This window comes from Panthera leo, chromosome A3 (genome assembly GCF_018350215.1).
Source record: "Panthera leo isolate Ple1 chromosome A3, P.leo_Ple1_pat1.1, whole genome shotgun sequence".
NCBI lineage: Eukaryota > Metazoa > Chordata > Mammalia > Carnivora > Felidae > Panthera > Panthera leo.
This window is the reverse complement of record NC_056681.1, coordinates 7,400,038-7,405,827: the sequence shown is the minus strand read 5'-3', so window position 1 is coordinate 7,405,827 and position 5,790 is coordinate 7,400,038. Positions and strand designations below refer to the sequence as shown.

Below are 5,790 nucleotides of genomic sequence, written 5' to 3'. Positions count from 1 at the left end.
CCGAAAAGTACTTAGAAAGCAAACCAATGGCAAGAACTCTGAACGGTGTACAATTAGGTGTAATGCTTAGACCCAAACTTTCAATTCAACTGTGAAAGGCCAATTTAAGGATGCCTCACTTGGCATCGAAATTAGAAAGTCACTCAATCTTCCAATCTTCTTGAGATAAGTAGGGCAGCCACTGTTGATAAACTGCGGAACTCAAAGAATACGGATTGTAAAACAACAGACTCAACTGTTGCCATGGCTACCATTTAATGCCTGTTTCTGTACAATTTAGACACTGTCCTAAGAAGATGATATATCTCACTTAATAAGAAAGAACCCCTGTGAAGCATATATCATTATTCTTGTTTTATAGATGAGTCGGCTGAGCGCAAAGCATTCCTATTACGCGCACGTTGCTGTTTGTATAGTGGACAGTTCTGCTCCCCTGCAGCTAACTCTGAAATGAAGGTAAGATCCCAGCTGTGAAAAATGAGGCAATGAAGACTTAACAGCATTTTAAACCAACAAGGAATAAAAAGAATTTTGATCTAATAAAACCACGGACAAAAATTTATTTTTAAAAAAATTATGAGCTCCCGCAATACAGGTATGTGATTAAGTCGTGTAGATTTAAGAAGACTTCCCTGAGATAAAGAGCAGGAGAAAATATTCTAGGCAGGGGGAGTAGGTGCAAATACTCTGTGGCCAAAGAGAGCATGCTCCACATGGCTGGCTGGAGTAAGTGAGGGCTGACCTGGAGGGAGTCACAGCAGAAAGGTAGGCAGGCTCCAGACCGGGCAGGACGTGTTGCCCTATTAAGGGGATTTTCCTTATCATTATGAGCCACTGAAGCGGTGGGAGAAGCATGAATTTCCTGTAACGTGAAACTAAGGGCAGGGGTGCATACTTGCCTGACATTCGTTTGGTTTTTAAAAGAGCCTCCCGGTTGTAGAACGAATAGTGCATTCGAAGGAGGAAAACGTGAAAATACCAATCAACACTTATCGCAGGGGGAACCTGGGTGGCTTAGTCAGCTGAGCGTCTGACTTTAGCTTAGGTCATGATTTCATTGCTTGTGAGTTGGAGCCCTGCCCCAGGCTGTCTGCTTTCAGCACAGAGCCCGCTTCAGTTCCTGTTTTCCTCTCCCTCTCTGCCTCTCCCCAGCGTGTGCTTTCTCTCTGTCTCAAAAATAAATAAAAACATCAACCAAATTTCTTAAAAAATGTTCCAGAAATATCTTGCCAACAAATTGACAGGAATTGGTATGGATTGAATGGGGGGAGGTACCACAAAGGAGATGCTAAAATGTATTCCTGGCTGCTGACATACAGCTATGAGAAGAGTTGTGTCATTTACTGAGGATAGAAACATTGCATGCTTCTCAAACCCCAGTCAAGTTTGTTGAGAAGACCATGGGTTTAACCCTGGATGTGTTGAATTTGAGGTGCTTTTGGGAAAAACAAACAAACAAACAGGAGAGGACAAGCAGATAAATGACAAATCCAGAGTAGAACTGTAGGGGTGCCTGGGTGGCTCAGCCAGGTAAGCGTCTGACTCTCGATTTGGGCTCAGGTCATGATCTCACGGTTCATGAGATTGAGCCCCGGTGGGCTCCGTGATGATGGTGTGGAGCCTGCTTGGAATTCTCTCTCTCTCCCTCTCCCTCTGCCTCTCCCTTGCTAATGTCGTCTCTCAGTGTCTGTCTCTTTCTCTCTCTTTCAGAATAAATAAATAAAGTTAAAAAAATAGAACTCTAGACTAGAGATGGTTATTTTATCATGAGGATGGATGACATTTCCCTACAAGTATCATAAAGTGAAAGAAAAAGACACAGAAACTGGCCTGACTGCTCTGATATGTAATGCGTGGGTAGATAAGCCTTAGCAGATCATAAAATTTGTGGAATGGAAAATTCATTAATGAGTGGAATACATGATAAACTGAGTTTGTAGTTGGGGCAGGATCAGCATCTGGCAAAATTATCACACACAGGCTGTTTCTCTTTAACTTCTCTCTTGGAAAAGATCACCAAAGTGAGAGAGCACAAGAATTTGTTTGATTCCAAAAGCAAAGGAATTATGTTTAAGAGCAAACAAAATTGTTTGCCTTCTTTTTGTTCTCTTTTAAAACTTCTTTTTTCCCCATGCTCGTGCTGAAACACAAATTCTCATCAAGCCTCAGTACCAGCCCGTCAACCTCACATCGGAGGACACTCTGTGTCTTATGATGACCAACCTCTGACCAATCGCTGCCCAAGAAGCCCAGGACACAGCTGAAGAGAGTAATTGAAAACTCTAACTACAGGATGGCTCTGGGGTTAACTATTAAAACGGAAGAACTAAGGAGTGAGCTTACTAAATTCTCTTTGAGAGCAGGCAAGCAAGCATCTGGACAAACCTGTCACCTGAAATACACAGCAGCCTGAGGCTGCCTGAAAAAGAGAAGAAATCCAAGAACAAAACTACCAAGAGCATCTCTGGCTTAACTTAGTGATTGTGATTAATCCATCACCAGAAACCTTTTCCAGGTATGAGCTGTCTTTCTGCGGCTGTCCTTGAGTAACCTTGCCTCTGTCTCACCCTATCAGCTGAGACACATCAGCTTCTGGAGATGCCTTTCCTGCTCGTTTACTTTTTTCATTGCAAATAAATAAAGTGGCAAAGTTGCAATTCACTGAAAATAATACTTGGCAGATTAAATCTATTGCACATTTGCTTTCTTCCAGATAAGCTTGAGAATATGGTGCTTTTTTATTATTTTATTTTTTTGAATAAACATGACTAAAAGCTGGAATTTTCTCAGCAGAGGCTAAAGTGTATGGATGGAAATCCTAGGTCAGGGGAGGAAAACCAGTCTTGTCTGGTTGGCCAGCCAGTTCAGCCATATTCCACCTTATGGGATGGCTTCCACGATGTGTACTCATGTCCATTTGTCCCTCTGGATGACTCTTTAGTCTTTATTATTAACCCTGCTGTGTCCCTCAGGAGGCTAATTGGTATGGAAATTATCACCAAGCTCCCTTGCCTCCTGACTTGGGAGTTGAGTCCACTAACGGAAAGTGACTAGCAGATCAGAAAGAGAGAAGGGAGTAAGTTTGAATTATTTATTCCATTTCTCTGGTCATCGGGTTCCTGTGGGCTGATGTATTGTTCTGTCACAGGTAAGCATCCCTCCCCCCATGGCCATCTTTGTCTCCAGGGATGGGAATTGGCTTCCTCCTATCACCTCTTCAAGCCTCTATAATGATAATGGAGCCCTGTTACCAATCCCATAGTGCTCCACCGTCCCCTGTGGTTTCCCTACACTCAGCCTACATCTTTGTATGAAGTCCCTTTATAAAATTGCATTCTCCGTGAGTCCCTATCCCACATGGGGTAACATATACTGCAGACGCATCACTCTGTACCCCAAACCAGGGACTGAAAATAAGAAGCTATAGAGACAAAGAAAAACGCATTGGAAGGATGCTTATGGACAGCAGCTAACTCAAGTTATAGTCACTGGTAAAGGTATCTTCCCAATTCACAATGTTCTTCCTTCCAGAGCACTGGCCCCCCGTTGACTGGGATGTATTTTAGGCAGATATGTCTAATTTTTCTCTCTTTAAAAATATGTTTGTTTACTTATTTGAGAGAGAGAGACAGAGACAGTGCAAGCAGGGAAGGGGCAGAGAGAGAGGAGGATAAAGAATCCATTGAGCCTGATGTGGGACTTGATCCCATGATCCTGGCATCATGACCTGAGCCAAAATCAAGAGCCAGACACTAAACCAAGTGAGCCACCAAGGTGCCTGCAGCAGGTATACCTATATAGTACCCCCCACATATGTAGACTACCTCCCCAGTCTACCTCTCGTATCCGAACTTATAAGAGGACCAAGGGCAGTCAAATGACCCAGTAAGGGTGAGTTGCATCCTTTTCATGAAAACTTGGAATGTGGCCAGCCAATGAACTGTGAGATTAATCACAAGAACAATGGGAGAATGAAGTAAAGGAACAGAAGGCAGAGATCTGGATCCCTGGAGAGTGGTTCCAGATTGCAATACCTTCCCAAAACTTGGCCCCATCTCTCCCTTGAACAGTTATCACTGTATCTTTAAAATAAAACCCTCCATTTTTATTTGTGAGCTAGAGTGATTTCTGTTATCTGCAACTAAAAGAGTCCTAAATGATCCATTAAACAACAAATGATGCTTTTTATCCAGCAATAATGTGGCGGGTACCTATGGCTCTATTCCAGCACAGTCCAGTAGAACTTTCTGTAATGGTAGGATGTTCTATAAACTCTGCACTGCTCAATGCACTAGCCACTGACCACATGTGGATATTGAGCATTTGAAGTGTAGGCAGTGTGATTAAGGAAATGATTTCTTAATTTTAATTTTAATTGAATTGAATTGAATTGAAATAGCCATATGTGGCTAAAAGTCATCATAGTAGATAGCCCAGCTCTAGACTTCTGGCTTTTTCCTGTTTGATGCTTTTGTTTCTTCTCTATTAGTTGGTTTGGGGCCTTCTGGGTATCTGCTAAAGGTACTCAGTTAAGCTGGCACATCATTGTAAATAATCATCTATAATTAGATGGTTACTCCTATTCTTTCAGTTTTTAGCATTTTCTCCAGATAGCTATACGTGAGAAACTAAGAAACTTGACACTTGGTCCTTTATGATCAGATTACTGCTTAATTGTCCAGCCCAACTCTTGTCATTCTTCAGTCCTAACCATTGAGTCCTGTCATACTAAACTTAGCGCTAAGTTTCCATAGTTTTTGTGCTCTGTCACACTTTCATGTGTTTGTGTAAGTGGTACCCTCACTATATGTGTTTTATTTATTTATTCTTTCTTTTATTCACCCACCCATTTATCCATTCATCCATTCACCCGACCATCCAAAAAATATTTGTTAAACAAGACAGATTCGGTATCAGAAAGACAGCTACAAATGGCATATTTGTATGTGGAATGGATTTTTTTTTTAATCGGTGTTGTGAACTTGTGTAACCAGATGACCCACAAAAAGAGGAGATTTTAGCAAAAGACGGTTTGTGTGCAACACACATCAAATTGCCCGGGATGCATTACAGCAGAGTGGTTGGGAGTATAAATAATATTTTGCTTCATTCAATGTTTTTTAATTAACTCTGTAAAATACTAGAAAGAGTATCTGTTGAGTAAGTGTGCAGTAAATTTTAGACAGCGATGGCATTTGCTCTTAAGTTTTTCCACTATTGCACTCCCGATTCTGTCACCAAAACTTGCTCGTCCTGTACTGTCTTCCCCATTCGGTAAATGGTGGCTCTATCTTTTGCAGACTGAGTATTTTCTGGGGCGCAAACCCTGAGATGGAAATTACTGTGTGGGAAGTTTAATCAGAGAGTGCTCTCAAAAATCAATGAGTGTGGGGAAAGGGAAGGAAGTGAGATGGGCAAAGGGAGAAGCTGGGGTAAGACACAGCCTCAGCTGAGCTCTCCAGAATGCTGAAGTTGGAATAGATTTCCTGAGTCATCTTTAGAAGGATCCGGTGAGTCAGGCTCTTATCTCCCAACCCCCATATCAGCCAGCTGTTGGATGCACACTGCCGGCAATGGGGAGTGACCTTCAGCAAGGGAATTCTGGTCAGCTGAAATCGATTTCCAGCGACGCCTGGGAGTTGAGGGCTCCCTGCTTGGTGGCATATCCTGCAACTGGGGAGATCAGTCAGCCAACCCAACAGAGGGATCTCTGTGGTCTATCAGAGCATCTAAGATGACATCGTTTCAGTTCAGACTAAAAAAAGTTATCTTTCATTTCTCTCTTTACGT

General features: G+C 42.3%; 1 long non-coding RNA gene across 1 annotated transcript; it reads left to right on the top strand.

Annotated features, from left to right (window-relative positions):
* The first annotated feature begins 260 nt into the window (after positions 1–260).
* On the top strand, positions 261–2,661 carry LOC122214868. Its single transcript, XR_006200112.1, has 2 exons — positions 261–456; positions 2,164–2,661. It is a non-coding gene; the product is annotated as an uncharacterized LOC122214868 (long non-coding RNA).
* The last annotated feature ends 3,129 nt before the right edge of the window (positions 2,662–5,790 follow it).